This window comes from Triticum aestivum, chromosome 6A (genome assembly GCF_018294505.1).
Source record: "Triticum aestivum cultivar Chinese Spring chromosome 6A, IWGSC CS RefSeq v2.1, whole genome shotgun sequence".
NCBI lineage: Eukaryota > Viridiplantae > Streptophyta > Magnoliopsida > Poales > Poaceae > Triticum > Triticum aestivum.
Genome location: NC_057809.1, coordinates 425,282,619 through 425,299,130, shown reverse-complemented (window position 1 = coordinate 425,299,130; position 16,512 = coordinate 425,282,619).

Sequence of the window (16,512 nt, the reverse complement as noted above, 5' to 3'; positions counted from 1 at the left end):
GGCAACGCTCACTGTTCATCCAGAGGCAGCATCGATCGACTTCAGTTAGCAGCAGGAGCGAAGGAATCGCTCGATTGGGTTCAGTTAACAGCCATCGATCGATCGCTCGGGTTCAGTAACGCGTAGCCTGCAGTGCAATCGCTCGGGTTCAGTTAGAGCTCAATGCCTTGCTCGGGTTCAGTTAGAGCCAACGCCTTGCACACACGCGCGTACGTGTACGAGATAAACGCGCATCGCTCGGCCCCCGACCTCCCACCATAACCGGGAACTCCCTGAAATTTTCGTCCCCCTCGCCTCTACCACGGTTTTTTCCGTCATGGACGGCCCAAAGAATGTCATTCAGCTGCGTATCCGGCCCGCCCAGGACGAAAAGCCCATTTTCTATCATAGAAGTAGGAGCCCACCACATCTATGATGATACCGGGTTTTGTCACAATTATCGTCATAGAAGTGTCATATGTATGACAAAATTTTTTTTCGTTCGGCCCAAAATGTCACGGATGTGTCTTTTTTTGTAGTAATTCTCCCTGCTACTTCTTAAGCTTGCTTTGGTTTTCCCTTGAAGAGGAAAGGTTGATGTAGCAAAGTAGATATAAGTATTTCCCTCAGTTAGAGAACCAAGGTATCAATCCAGTAGGAAGTATAAGTAAGTCCACAATCTATGCACATGCACATGCACAAACAATCAAACACTTCACCCAACGCGATAAAGGGGTTGTCAATCCCTTCACGGTCAATTTGCAAAGGTGTGAGATGTGATAGAGATAGGTATAAAAGATTTCTAAAACGTAAAACAAAATAAAAGTATAGAAATATATTTTTGGTATTTTTGGTTTATAAATCTGAAAATATATAATGGAAAATAGACTAGGGGGCCATAGGTTTCACTAGAGGCTTCTGTCTTGAAGGCAAATAATACGGTGGGTGAACAAATTACTGTCGAGCAATTGATAGAAAAGCGCAAAGTTATGATGATATCTAAGGCAATGATTATGCATATAGGCATCACTCCGTGTCAAGTAGACCGACTCCAACCTGCATCTACTACTATTACTCCACACATCGACCACTATCCAACATGCATCTAGAATATTAAGTTCATAAAGAACGGAGTAACTCCTTAGGTAAGATGACATGATGTAGAGGGATAAACTCAAGCAATATGATGAAAACCCCATATTTTATCCTTCATGGAAACGATACAATACAGGCCTCTCTACCCCTACTTTATCACTGGGTGAGGACACCACAAGATTTAACGCAAAACTAAGCACCTCTCTCATTGCAAGAAAAACCAGTCTAGTGGGCCAAACCAAACCGATAATTCGAAGAGAAATACAAATATATCAAATAATGCATATAAGAATTCAGAGAAGATTCAAATTATATTCAGAGATAATCTGATCATAAATCCACAATTCATCGAATCTCGACAAACACACCGCAAAAGAAGACTACATCGGATAGAACTCCAAGAACATCGAGGAGAACATTGTATTGAAGATCAAAGAGAGAGAACAAGCCATCTAGCTACTAGCTATGGACCCGTAGGTCTGAGGTAAACTACTCACGCTTCGTCAGAAAGGCAATAGGGGTGATGTAGATGCCTTCTGTGATCGAATCCCCCTTCGGAAGATCATTGGAAAAGGCCCCAAGATGGGATCTAACAGGAACAGAAGGTCGCGGCGATGGAAAAGTATTCTTTTCGTGGACTCCCCTGAGGGTTTTGAAATATATGTGAATTTATAGGACGAAGAAGTAGGTCAGGGGGGCCCCGAGGGGGCCACAAGGCAGGGGGTACGCCCTCCACCCTTGCCGCCACCTCGTGGGTCGTCTGACTTGGACTGCAAGTCCTATAGGTGTCTTGTCGTCCAAGAAAAATCATCACAATGTTGTATTCTGTTTGGACTCCATTTCATATTCCTTTTCTGCTAAACTCAAAAACAAGGAAAAAACAGAAACTAACACTGGACTCTAGGTTAATAAGTTGTCCCAAAATAATATATAATAGCATATTAATGCATATAAAACATCCAAAACAGATAATATAATAGCATGGAACAACAAAAAATTATAGAAACATTGGAGACGTATCAGTCGCCAAGTTCAGGAACTGCCATCCCCCTTAATGACGTATCAGCTCTTATTCTACCACGACTGAAGCACCTCAAGCTCGTCGCCGTCTGCCTCCCTAACGGTGACATGAAGTGCTTGTTTCGTGCTGTACTACACTCGAGTACCTTTGTCTTCAGGCGATCAATGGGTTGAGTAGCTTCCACATCACCTCCATGACTCTCCGGCCTATTTATGTGTGTTGCTAGTGTTGCAAGAAGACATCAGAAGATGTGTACCACGGTATGGTCACTGAGGAGACACCTTCACTTGAGAGATTACTTGTAGTTGATCAAGAAAGTCCAACAAAAATCAATGTTATTTCTGTGCTAAAATTGACAGTGGTGGGCTACTCGTCTAACAAATACTCCAAATTTGTTATTGGACCCACACCCGTTCAGGTACAACAACCGCCTTCTACCTTTCCTCCCAGAAATTAACATTATTTCTAATTTTGAAGGTATATGTTCATCTATATATCATCCATAAATGATTCCGACAAGCTTGACCCTGAAACTATGCACAGTGAAGGTCTTGGTACTAGAATCTATCGGCCCCAACCTGGACCAAGTTGTCAGTTTCCTGAGATGCTTTCCGTGCCTGGAGAAGCTATATATCGAGGTGATGTTATTTTCTTGTTAAATGTTAACCATAATGGAGTTTAATTAGTGGAACCTTTTTCCATGTTTGCAATGACAATGTACTATGATTTCTTAAGGATTTTTGGAGGATTTCAGTACATACATGTCCCCCCACCCATATTGGTTGCTTGATCCATATGGTTACAATCATAAGCATTTCTCCTTTGGATTCATCTGTACTAGTTTTCTTAGGGAACTTTTTATCCACTCCAACCTGTTGTGAAGAAAGCTGCATTTTTCTAGATTGTAATCAAATGCCCATGTTCATCATGTTGGATCGAAGATGGCACGTTAGTGCATTTTACAAATCCTGCAAACAAAATAGGCGTGTAGTAGTGTTCAAAACTACATGTAGGCACTAACACATTTTCTTCTTTTGCAGATAAGATTAGGCCCAGTGGTGGATAATCTGATACACTATAAAAATCACATCGGATTCCTAGATCTACATCTCTCAGAAATTACTTTGAAGTCCTACCGAGGGACCTTACCGGAGGTTATATTTTCCAGGTTCTTTGTTGTCAGAGAAACGGTCCTGAAGGTAATGAGGTATGCCCTACATTTATTTCGCAAAAATGAATGGTTTGTTGATCAGTGTCGGCGGCAGCGGCAGAATGGAATAGGCTCCGAAAATGCTGAATTTCATTTTGGAACTTCAGATGACAGAGTAATCGGAAGTCATCATGTCAACCCCATAGATGACTTCTCATGAATTAAGCTTGAGGATGCTGATATGTCTCCAACGTATCTGTCGGCGTTCTGGGAATGGGGGTCCCCATACTTGCCTGCCTGTGGCCTGCAGCGTGGCTCCTCCAACGGCCCTGTACGGCTCATCTTCACTAGCAAACATTCAAGACCCTCGCGAGGGGCCAAGCCTCGCGTGGTGGGCGATGCAAGACCACCTCAGGGGCGGCCTTACCAGGCTGGCTCGCGAGGGGCAGAGATATTAAGGCAAGGCGAAGCTCGCGAGGTTCCAATGACGCAAGCCTTGACGATCAAGACCAAGCGGGTGTTAGCGCGCACAGTGTCCTCGTTTCCTCTTTGGTGTTAAGGAGGCAAGCGCAGGCGAGGAGTTCTGAGGCATCAGGCAAAGGTTTCCATATTGGTGCGACAAGACCAAGACCAGCAGGATGGCAGGACGGAGGTCACCATGGAGCCCAAGACGATGTCACCACCAAGCCTTTGGCAGGAGAAGACTACTTTTGTCAGGATAACTTGTACTAGTTGTCTCCCCTCGAATTTGGCCATTGTGGGATCCCTTCCCGCTCAATATTTGGGGAGAGGACCAGGGCCTCTATAAATAGGACTAGCCACCACATAACGGGGGACGGATGATCCAGATCATCCTCAACCACACAAGCTCACCAAGCACAAGAACACCTCTCCTCAGGAGGTTGTTCTTCCCTTGTAACTATTCATCCTCAGCCCAAGAGGCAATCCACCACACCACACTGGAGTAGGGTATTACACCACAACGGTGGCCTGAACTAGTATAAATCTTGTGTCTCATGTTCTTTGGGTCCATGAAGCTAGGCCGTGAGATCGTTGAGTGTGCGAGTTAGAGGGGAGGGAGATCTTCATGCGCACCCTTGTGTTCAAACCTCGAGGGTTTTGCCGGAACCTGAAATCTGACATTTGGCACCAGGTAGGGGTGCGCCGAAGCTTCTCCCGTCGATGGCCTCGCCTCTCCGACCGACTATCATGGATGCCACCTCTCCCCCAACTAGATCGATAGGCGCCCTCCACGGCGCCGGGGGGCTCCGGGCCTTCACCCCCGCCTTGTGGCGGGTGTAGTGGCCGCACAAGTTCAAGCCAAAGATGCCGCCCCATTACGATGGTGTGGCGGATCCGGCGGCCTTTCTACTGGCGTACGAGGAGGCTGTCCTGGAGGCCGGGGGCGACGACAAGATCATGGCCAACTGGTTTCCGATGGCCCTCGCCGGCGTGCCGCACACTTGGCTCCTCCATCTGCTAGAGTCTTCCGTGGCCTCTTGGGAGGAGATGCGCGACCTCTTCATCACCCGCTTCAGGGGACCAGCACCGCCGGTCATCGCGGACTTCCTCGGTTGCTTGCATGCGCCACCCTCGGACTGTCACATCAAGCCGTTCTTTTGCCAGATCATCGTGACCTCCACACGGCAGGGGGCTCCCCCGGGGTGGGTGGCGCCCAAGGCCAACCTGATCTTCGACTTAGGAGATCACCCCGTCAACACCGTTGGTTCGGGTGTGCTTCTGATGCTTTGCACTCTGACCATATGTAGTGTAGCCGTCACCAAGACCCTCATCGACGGCGGTGCCGGCCTCAACATGCTCTCTGTGGAGGCCTTTGGTCTCCTTCACATACCGCTCGAGCAGTCCACCCCAGCCAGTCCTTCTTCGGAGTCTACGGTGGCTCCTCCAACCCCTTGGGGAAAATCTGTCTCTCCGTGACTTTCGACACGCGCGACAACTACCGCATCGAGCTAATCGACTTCGACATCACCTACATCGGTTTGCCTTATAACGCCATCCTTGGGTACCCGGCGCTGGCCCAATTCATGGCGGCGACCCATCTTGCCTACAACCTCATGAAGATGCCAGGAAGCAATGGCATCCTTACCATGGCCGGGGATACCAAGGAAGCTATGGCGGCCCTCAAGCTAGCCTTCAGGGCCATGGCAGCAGCTTGCTCGGCCGACAAGGCCATGCCCAGGGCCAAGGGGGCTGCGCCGACCAAGAAGAAGCAGCTATTCACTCAAGGTCAGGCCAAGACGAAGCAGATACCAGTCGACGTGGACGAGGCCTCTGGCGCTACCTTTATCATAGGCGTCGACCTTGCCCCATATCAAGAGAAGGAGTTGGTGGACTTCCTGCGAGCGAACAAGGAAGTATTCGCCTAGGAGCCCAAGCAGCTAGTTGAGGTCCCGAGAGGAGTAATTGAACATCATCTGAGGGTGTGCCCCAATGTGTGACCTGTGAAGCAGAAGGCGAGGCGGCAATCCACGGAAAAGCAGTCCTTCATCATTTAGGAAACCCGCAAGCTGGAGGCAGCAGGTGTCATTCGCGAGGTCCGGTACCTGGGGTGGCTAGCAAACCCAGTCGTTTTGCCGAAGAAAGGAGGTAAGGAACGCATGTGTGTCGACTTCACCAACCTCAACAAGCCTTGCCGTCAAGACCCGCTTCCGCTGCCGCGCATCAACCAGATAGTCGACTCCACCGCGGAGTGTGACCTGCTGTGCTTCCTGGATGCGTTATCAGGATACCAACAGATCAAGATGGCAGTGGAAGATGTGGAGAAGACAGCTTTCTTAACCCCATGCGGGGTATACTGCTACACTTGCATGCCATTCGGACTGCGCAATGTAGGAGCAACCTTCCAGCGGCTGATGCACATCGCCTTGGGGCGGCAGCTCAGGAGGAACGTTGAGACCTACATCGACGAGATTGTGGTAAAGTCTCGGGAAGCAAGAACTTTGATTCAGGACCTGGAGGAGACCTTTGCGAGCCTGCGCCAGGTGGAACTGCGGCTCAATCCGGAGAAGTGCATGTTCGGTGTCCCTTTCGGCAAGCTGCTGGGCCTCGTATCCCACAGAGGGATCGAGGCCAACCCGGAGAAGGTCAAGGCAATCAAAGACATGAGTCCACCGCAAACCCTCAGGGAGATGCAGAAGCTTGCAGGCTGCGTGACTTCACTGGGGCGCTTCATCTCCAAATTGGGGGAGCGCGCCCTGCCGTTCTTCAAGCTGATGAAGAAGAAGGGTCCATTTGAGTGGACCCCCGAGGCCGACCTAGCATTTCAAGACCTCAAGAGATACTTGACTAGCCCGCCGGTGATGGTGGCACCTCGTCCTCGCGAGCCCTTGGTACTCTACCTGTCTGCCACACCCCATTCTGCTAGCGCGGCACTAGTGGCCCTCAGAGAGGAGCCCCAAGTCAAGGGCTCGCCAAATGAAGCCGCCAAGCCGGATAAGGCCCCACAACGCCAACACGATGTTCCTGAGGCGGCGGCTGGACCGGCTAGTCGTCAAGCCACAGGAGCCGGAGATCCACAGGAAACACCTCAATCCCCGAGAGCCATAAAATCTGTCGGCTCTCCCACCCTTGTCGAGCACCTAGTATACTTCATCAACACAGTGCTGTGAGATGCGAGAGCGTGATACCCCATGCCTCAGAAGCTCTTGCTCGCACTCCTGGTTGCCTCGCGTAAGCTGCACCACTACTTCCAGGGTCACCCCGTCAAGGTCGTCTCAGCCTACCCGTTGGAGAGAGTGCTAAGGAGCCCCAATGCTGCAGGGAGAGTCATCGAGTGGAACATGGAGCTGCAAGCGTTTGACTTGAAGTTCAGCACAACCAGGGTCATCAAGGGGGTTGCGCTCGCCTATTTTATGGCAGAATGGACCAATACACCGGAGCTCGAAGCAGGCGAAAACCGATCCCTCTCACGAGGGAATGAAGTGCCAGATGGCTGGGTCATGTACTTCGATGTCGCGTTCACGTGCCTGGGCGCAGGGGCTGGAGACATACTCATCTCGCCCACTCAGGACAAACTTTACTACGCCGTGCAGCTCTGCTTCGAGAGGGGCGAGAAGGTCTCCAACAACATCACAGAGTACGATGGCCTCATCGCTGGCCTCAAGGCGGCGGCAGCCCTGGGGGTGAAGCGTCTCACCATCAAGGGAGACTCGCAGCTCCTCGTCAACTTCTCCAACAAGGTGTACGAGCCAATGGACGAGCACATGGAAGCATATCTCGCGGAGGTACGCAAAATGGAGAAGCAGTTCTTGGGCCTGAAGCTGCAGCATGTGCCCCATGGCACCAACCAAGAGGCCGATGACATTGCTAGAAGAGCATCCAAGCGGCTACCCCAAGAGCCTGGCGTCTTCGAGGAACGGCTCTTCAAGCCTTCAGCAACACCTCAGTCTGCAGAGCCAGCGCCACCTCAGGAGGAGCTCCCTCAGCCGCCAGTCTCGGGAGCCCCCGCCCACGGCCCGACCTCAGGAGCATGCCTTCTCTTGGCACTCGAGCCTTAGGAGGGGTGCTGGATCGAGGAGTTTAAGGCATACTTGACGTGGGGCACGTTGCCGGAGAAGGAGGAAGACGCAGAGCGCGTGGCCCGGCAGGCTACGGCGTACTACGTTTAGGATGGTGAGCTATACAGGAAGCGACCAAATGATGTTTCTCCGCGGTGCATTTCCAAGGAACAGGGGAACGAGCTACTGGATGACATACATGGCGGAGACTGGGCACCACTCGTCGTCGCGCACCTTGGTCGGCAAGGCTTTCCGCAGCGGGTTCTACTGGCCCACAACACTCAACGACGCGGCCGATGGTGAAGTCCTGCGAGGCCTGCCAATTCCACGCCAAGCAGATCCACCAGCCGGCTCAGGGCCTCTAGTACTTCTCGCTCTCATGGTCGTTCGCGGTCTGGGGGTTGGATATCCTGGGTCCATTCCCTCGAGCACCTGGAGGTTACCGCTACCTCTACGTCGCCATCGACAAGTTCACCAAGTGGGCAGAAGTGGAAGTCGTCCGAACCATCCCAGCCAGGTCAGCAGTCAAGTTCATCAAGGGCATTGTGAGGCGATTTGGGGTCCCTAATCGCATCATCACCAACAACTGTTCACAGTTCACTAGCAATCTCTTCAAAACATATTGTGCTAACCTTGGGACGCAGATCTGCTACGCCTCCATGGCACACCCCAGGAGCAATGGCCAAGCCGAACGCGCCAACGCGGAAGTCCTGAGGAGTCTCAAGACTAGGACCTTCAAGAAGAAGCTCGAGGCCTACGGCAGGAGCTGGCACGACGAGCTCCAGTTCGTGTTGTGGTCCATCCGCACCACCACCACAAGGCAGACAGGCGAAACCCCGTTCTTCCATGTCTACGGAGCGGAAGCGGTTCTCCCACACGAGGTCAACCATCACTCCACGCGGGACCTGGCGTTCGATGAAATGCGGCAGGACGCCATGCGGGGGATGGATCTCGTGCTGGGGGAGGAATGACGTCGTGAAGCCTCACTCTGAGCTGCGAGGTACCAGCAGGCGTTGCGGCAGTACCACTGTCGCAGCGTCCGCTCCAGGACGCTCGAGGTGGGTGAACTTTTCCTCAGGCAGGTGCTCTCCAGGGAAGGGCTGCACAAGCTCTCGCCCATGTGGGAGGGCCCGTTTCGGGTCGCCCATGTCTCCAGGCCTGGCGCTGTGTGCCTGGATACACAGAACGGGGTCTCCCCATGAAGCAAGGCCTGATGCCTGTGAAGCAAGGCCTAGTGCATGTGAAGAATCTCCGCTTGTGACACTCTCACGTAATAATGAGTGGGGCTGTACACGCCCTGGAGTCTCAGGAGAGCCGCCCTCGGGCCTCGGGGGCTCCCTCCCATGACTAGAGGCAGAACTTAGCTCCGCGCTGGTGAGAAGACAAGAAGACTAGACTAGGTGCCGGACGCGGCTTTTCAGTTGCTTTATGCAGTTGGCTTGCCCCTCTTTAATCAAAATTTGCTTTTCGATGTCGCTGGCTGATCTCGTTTCTTCGATTCTGCCCCTTCTTCTGCCTTTGGTTCTTTATTTGACCTGTACCCTCCCTCGCTTCCCTCGCGAGGGGGCTGGACAGGTGCCCCTCGGGCCATCGTGAGCGTTCTATCTGTTTTTCGCGGCCCTCGTGAGTGTTCTGTCTGTTTTTCATGAGGCACCCTCGTTTGAGCCGCAAGCTAGCGCACCCCCTTGATCTGTGCCCCTCGGGTACCATGACGCAAGGCGCTGGGTCGTGGCCATATGCAGGTGACGCCCTCTAGCCAGCAGGGTACAACGACGTGGACCAGGTATCGATCTCCTAGCAAATTTTCGTAGTTCCTCCTTGTTAGGTATGGAGAAACGCGCGTCTCGCGAAGCGGGATCTACCTCAGGCGCATCGAGCTAAGTCATTATACGTGCATGTATAAATCATGACGTTGCAACATAGCACAGGAATGATAAACACATCATACCAACCCGGAAATCATAGTTTGTTGCACGCCCCCACGGGGCCCCATACTTGTGTGTCTCTAATGCAGGAAGGAAAGGAAGAACGAAACAAAAGCGGGACGTGCTCCTATGGGAGGTCGCGAGAACGGGCTCGCGGCGATCTCCTGAGCTCAGCCGGACCCCTCCTCCCGCTTCACCAGAGGGCGACGACGAGCCAACCCACTGCCACCTTCGAAGCGGGCGCGGCGGCTAGTCGTAGCCACCGCTGCTGGAGCTGCCACCGGAAGAAGAGTCTTCGTAGCTGGACGAGACATGGCCGGGCCTGCCTCCCTCCTCGTCACGACCATTGCCAAGGCCGAGCACCTCGTCGCCGTCATTGAACTCGAGGAAGCACCCGACACGACGACCATCTTCCCCGAACACCCTCACAAAGAGGGTCGCATTGCCGTCGTACTTGAAGTGGAGGCCACACCACCTGACCAGCCCGCGCGCGGGCAAACGTCTGCGAGCCGTGAGCCAGGACCGCATTTCCCATGGCGGAGACCTCCACCGCGACCCACGAAGCCCTGCTGCAGCTACCGTCCGCCTGCAGCCAGGGACCGCCTGGATCTGCAGACGGCAGTTCACCAATGAAGAACCGCAGGAGCTGAACTGAGGTGCCAACCGGGTTTTCCGACCACACGATGAACTCCGGCATCACCTCCGCCAAGTGCAATAGCGGCCGGGGAGGCCACGCAACCACAACACGCCTCACCTCCTCAATAGGGCTGCCATGACCTAGGCGGCTGCCACCACGCGAAGAGGCGTCACCGCGGCTGCGAGGAGCCGCGGTGGAGGTCGCAATGTACTTGTGGGGGCGACCGCACCCCCTCTTGGGCGGCGGTGAGCCAGGCACCTCCTGGCGAGCTTTCCCCTTCTCTACCGCTGAGAGCCTCTTCACTGGCGCCATGGGCGTCGCTGCCGGCGTGGAGCAAGGAAGAAGAAGCGGGAGAGGCAAAGAAGAGACGGGTGATGGGGGCTCCGCCCCCACTTCCCATTTATAGCCAAGGGGAGGCCAACCGCTGGCCTCCATGATCTAAGGTAATGATGATCTTTTTTCTTGCACGTAGCAGGGTCCCGTCAAGTCGATCAGTTGCTGAGGCTGCGTGGGGAAGCGGAAACGCCCACGTCCAATCAGTCGCCACGCATCGACCAAGGCCGCAGGCTGTTGGGGCCTGCGGCGCTCCGCACTTGCCCTTTGGGTTCACCTCGAAGCCAAGCCCGAGGGTGCCTTGGGCCTGGGGGCTACTGTCGGCGTTCTGGGAACGGGGGTCCCCAGACTTGCCTGCCTGCGGCCCGCGGCGTGGCTCCTCCAGCGGCCCTGTACGGCCCATCTTCACCAGCAAACATTCAAGACCCTCGCGAGGGGCCAAGCCTCACGAGGCGGGCGACGCAAGACCTCCTTAGGGGAATCCTTACCAGGATGGCTTGCAAGGGGTGGAGAGATCAAGGAAAGGTGAACCTCGCAAGGTTCTAATGACGCAAGCCATGACGATCAAGACCAAGCGAGCGCTAGGCGGGCGCCAGTGCACACAGTGTCCTCATTTCCTATTTGGTGTTAAGGAGGCAAGCGCAGGCGAGGAGTTCCGAGTCATCAGGCAAAGGTTTCCATATCGGTGCAACAAGACCAAGACCAGTAGGATGGCAGGATGGAGGTCACCGTGGAGCCCAAGACGGCGTCACCACCAGAGCCTTTGGCAGTCGAAGACTACTTTTGTCAGGATAACATGTACTAGTTGTCTCCCTTCGAACTTGGTCATTGTTGGGATCCCTTCTCGCTCAATATTTGGGGAGAGGACCAGGGCCTCTATAAATAGGACTAGCCACAACATAACGAGGGACGGATAATCTAGATCATCCTCAACCACACAAGCTCACCAAGCACAAGAACACCTCTCATAAGGAGGCTGTTCTTCCCTTGTAACTGTTCATCATCAACCCAAGAGGCAATCCACCACACCACACTGGAGTAGCGTATGACACCACAACGGTGATCCAAACCAGTATAAATCTTGTGTCTCATGTTCTTTGGGTCCGTGAAGCTAGGCCATGAGATCGTTGAGTGTGCGAGCTAGAGAGGAGGGAGATTTTCGTGCGCACCCCAGTGTTCGAACCTCAAGGGTTTTGCCGAAACCCGAAATCCGACAATATCTATAATTTATGAAGTATTCATCCTATTTTATTATCATTCTTGGATGTTTAACAATAATTTTATAGCAACTTTATATTATTTTTGTGACTAACCTATTGACCCCGTGCCAGTTGCTGTTTTTTTGCTAGTCTTTTACATCGCAAGAAATCAATATCAAACAGAGTCCAAACACCGTGAAACTTTTTGGAGATTTTTTATGGACCAGAACACCCAGGATGGGCCAGAGAAGCACTTCAGGGGTGCCCCGAGGGGTCACAACCCACCAGGGCGTGCCTGGGGGCCCAGGCGCGCCCAGGTGCGTTGTGCCCACCTCGGTGGCCTCCCGCACTGTAGCGACCAGACCTCAAATGGTCCAATTTCTGTGCTCAGGTGTCATCCCTGGATCAGTAATGCTGACACCACACAGTACTTGAAGGATTTATAACAGAGTAGAAATCACACACTTATTACATCGAGTGTCTCAAAAGAGAACTTATTACAATAAATATGGCTTAAGGCCATCTAATAACGATAACAGCGGCAGGCTTGGAAGATAAGTGAGTGCATCAACTCCAACGGCATCACTGAGTATAGAACCACGACCTAAAGGCACCTTAATCGTCGTCTGAAAAGTCTGCAACATGAACGTTGCAACCCGAAACGGTCCAGCACATGGAATATGCTGGCAATGTAACACATAGAGATGCAATGAAGGAACAAGGCTATACTATATGCATATTTGGCTAGTGGAAAGCTCTATGGTTACAGTTTTGCGTAGAGCCAATTTTTTGCTACTGCAAAGGAATACAATTTTATTTAACTATCATGTTAGTTGTTAAACATTGAGAATGGTTGACAGCATTCTCAATCCCAATTAAGCATCATCATTAGAAGAAAACCCAACAAAATTAATTTAGAGTAACATGATGAGATTCACATGAAAATCCAGGTGCTAGATACTCAAGATGTCCATAACCGGGGACATGGCTAACCATGATTAGTTTATACACTCTGCAGAGGTTTGCACACTTTTCCCCACAAGACTCGATCTCCTCCGTTGGGATTCTCGCACTACAGGGTGTTTGAGAAACGGATGACCAAGACATAGTCTTTCAGAAGCGCTAGCACCTTACGATCGGGTAGACCGTTACACCTACTTTCCCCTACATCTGCTAGTCTACCACTGTAAGAGTTCGCACGACTTAATGAACTATGCTAGAGCCCATAGTAGCTTGTGGCTGCACACGGAAGTTTCTAGTATGAATAATCTCATGATCCTTTTGAGCCTGGGTGGCGGTCCAAAAGAAAAATAGGCAATCGCTGGAATACCCAGGTGCCTCAATCCACCCAGATGTATATTTAAGTTGCCACCTTAGATAAACCATTAATTTAACAATCTCACATCTGTCATGGATGCACTCACCCAATCCACGTCTACTAGCATAACATGCATAATAAGCAAACATAGAAGTAACTCCCAAAGGTTTGATAATAAACAGGTAATAGTTACTACCTCAACTACTTCCCAAAACCCACAATTTAATTAGATCCTAATCATGCAATGTGTGAGGATTGATCTATTGCAATAAAACTGGGCAGTAGGAGGTATGATCAAAGTGTTACTTGCCTTGCTGATGATCCGCAAAACCTAGTGATTCGAAGTAGCAAGCGGCGCACTCCGGGTACTCTATCGCAAACAAACAAGCATACAATAAGTACTCAACTAATGCACAGGTAAAACTCGAATAAGAGATCTAACCAGAAAGTTCAACTTAAGAACTCCGGTTGGCAAAAAGAATGAAATCGAACGAAGCAACGAAAGACAAACGACAAAAAATAGGCATCATTTACTATTCTGGATCTAGGGCAATTTTTTACAGTGGCAAAAACTGGTTTGAGTTGATTAAATGGAAAGAGGGTTTCGAGACGAAACTCCAGGCGCTTGAATCGCCTGATTCCGATAAACGAGCGAAAAGTTATACTAGAACGAAAATCGGACCAGGAATTGCTATCAGAAAGATCACGGATTTAATCTGAGAAAAAGAAAAACGACGAACAGATTAACGAACGAACGTTCATTATCTGGATCTAAACGATGAACGCGTTCGTTAAAGCGAACTAACGAGCGAACGCTCGCTAATTAACTAAACCGAAAAAACCGATCTAACGAAAAAATAGATCTAAGTTTTTAAAAAAAAAAACCGATCGGTTTTCTTCGCGAAAACCGAGGCAACAGCGTCTACCTTGGCGACTCCAGCGAACGTCGACGGCGGCGGCGCGGCTCTGGCGATCGTCGGCGGCGGTGACGGGGCGGTGCGGGTGGCGGCGCGGCGGGGCAGCGGCGGCGCGGGGTAGCGGCGGGGCGGCGCGGGTGGCGGTGCGGCGCGGGGGCAGCGGCGGTGGTGCGGGGCGGCGGCACGGCGAGGCGGCTAGGGTTAGGGTTTGGCGCGGGTAGCGGTTGGGCTGTCCCGGGCCTCGGGCGATGCTATAAAAAGGCCTTGGCCAGGGATTCCTGGCCGGATACGGCCCGTAGGTCGGTACGGATTTTTTTAAATAGTTACGCTCAGAAAAAAAAATAAAAGAAATACTAAACGGACCACAAAAATCCTGAAATAAATTTACCCTGGCTTCTAAAATCAAGTCGCATAGGGTGAACATTTATTTGGGGCCTAAATGCAATTTTGAAAAACGCGCATTTCTCGTAAATTCAAATAAAATAACAAATAAAACCAAAATAAAAATCTTATTTGATTTTTTATTAAATCCTCAATATTTCTTTATTTTGGGAAAGTCATTTTATTCCCTCTCTCATATTTTTGTAATAGAAATAATTGAAGATAATATATATAAAATCAAATGATCCTATTTTCAAAATTTGAGAAAACTCAAATATGAAAATATCGAAATGCCCAACTCCCTCCGAGGGTCCTTGAGTTGCGTAGAATTTCTAGGATCAACCAAAATGCAATAAAATATGATATGCAATGATGATCTCGTGTATAACATTCCAAATTGAAAATTTGGGATGTTACACGCACCCCCTCTTTACCCTATAAATTCACAAATATTCCAAAAACCCTCAGGGTTAACCTAGATCAGAAGTTCCGCAGCCGCAAGGCTCTATAGCCACCGAAAACCAATCTAGACCCATTCCGGCACTCTGTCGGAGGGGGAAATCATCACCGGTGGCCATCTTCATCATCCCGACAGCCACCACGATGAGGAGGGAGTAGTCCACCCTCGGGGTTGAGGGTTTGTACCAGTATCTATGTGTTTAATCTCTCTCTCTCTCTCTCTCTCGTGTTCTTGAGATGTCATGATCTTGATGTATCGCAGGCTTTGTTAACATAGTCAGATCATTTGGTGTTTTCTCATCTCTATCTTGTTGTGATGAATTGAGTTTTCCCTTTGAGATTTCGTTGTTATCGGATTGAATACTTTATGGATTTGAGAGCACTTGATATATGTATTGCATATGAATACTCGTGGTGACAATGGGGTATCATATTGATTCACTTGATATGTGTTTTGGCATTCAACTCTTGGATTCCCGCGGTGACATTGGGGTAATATATGCATAGGGGTTGATGCATGTTCTCGTCTTTTGTTTCTCCGGTAGAAATCTTGGGGCACTCTTTGAGGTTCTTTGTGTTGGATTGAGTATTGTGAATATGATATTATTTGGTGTTATTTTAGTACAAACTCTTGGATAGATCGATTGGAAAGAATAGCTTTGAGGTGGTTTCGTACCCTACAAACAATTTCTTTGTATGTTCTCCGCTAGATAGGAACTTTGGAGTGATTCTTCGTTGCAAGTTGAGGGATGTTTATATGATCGAATTATATTAGCATTGTTGAGAGGTTGCACTAGCAAAAGTACGAACCCTAGGCCTCATTTTCAAGCATTGCAATACCGTTTTTGTGCCCGTTTACTATTTGCTACCTTGCTGTTTTTATCTATTCAGATTATACAAATATATTTCTACCATCCATATTACACTTTTATCACCATCTCTTCGCCGAACTAGTGCACCTATAGAATTTGCCATTGTATTGGGTGTGTTGGGGACACAAGAGATTTATTGTATTTGGTTACATGGTCATTTGAGAGAGACCATCTTCATATTACACCTCTCACGGATTGATAAACTTTAGTTCACCCACTTGAGGGAAAATTGCTACTGTCCTACAGAACTCTGCGCTTGGAGGCCCAACACATGTCTACAAGAATAAAGTTGCGTAGTAGACATCAGTGTACACCACGGAGAGCTCCCAATTCACTAGCCCTACCATCTGAGGTATGGGGATCGATACCCCAAGCGCAGAGTTAGTGAATTGGGAGCTCTCGGTGGTGTACACTGATGTCTACTATGCAACTTTATTCTTGTAGACACGTGTTGGGCCTCCAAGCGTAGAGTTTTGTAGGACAGTAGCAATTTTCCCTCAAGTGGATGACCTAAGGTTTATCAATCTGTGAGAGGTGTAGGATGAAGATGGTCTCTCTCAAACGACCCTGCAACCAAATACAAGAAATCTCTTGCGTCCCCAACACACCCAATACAATGGCAAATTTTATAGCTGCACTAGTTCGGCGAAGAGATGGTGATAAAAGTGTAACATGGATGGTAGAAATATATTTTTATAATCTGAATAAA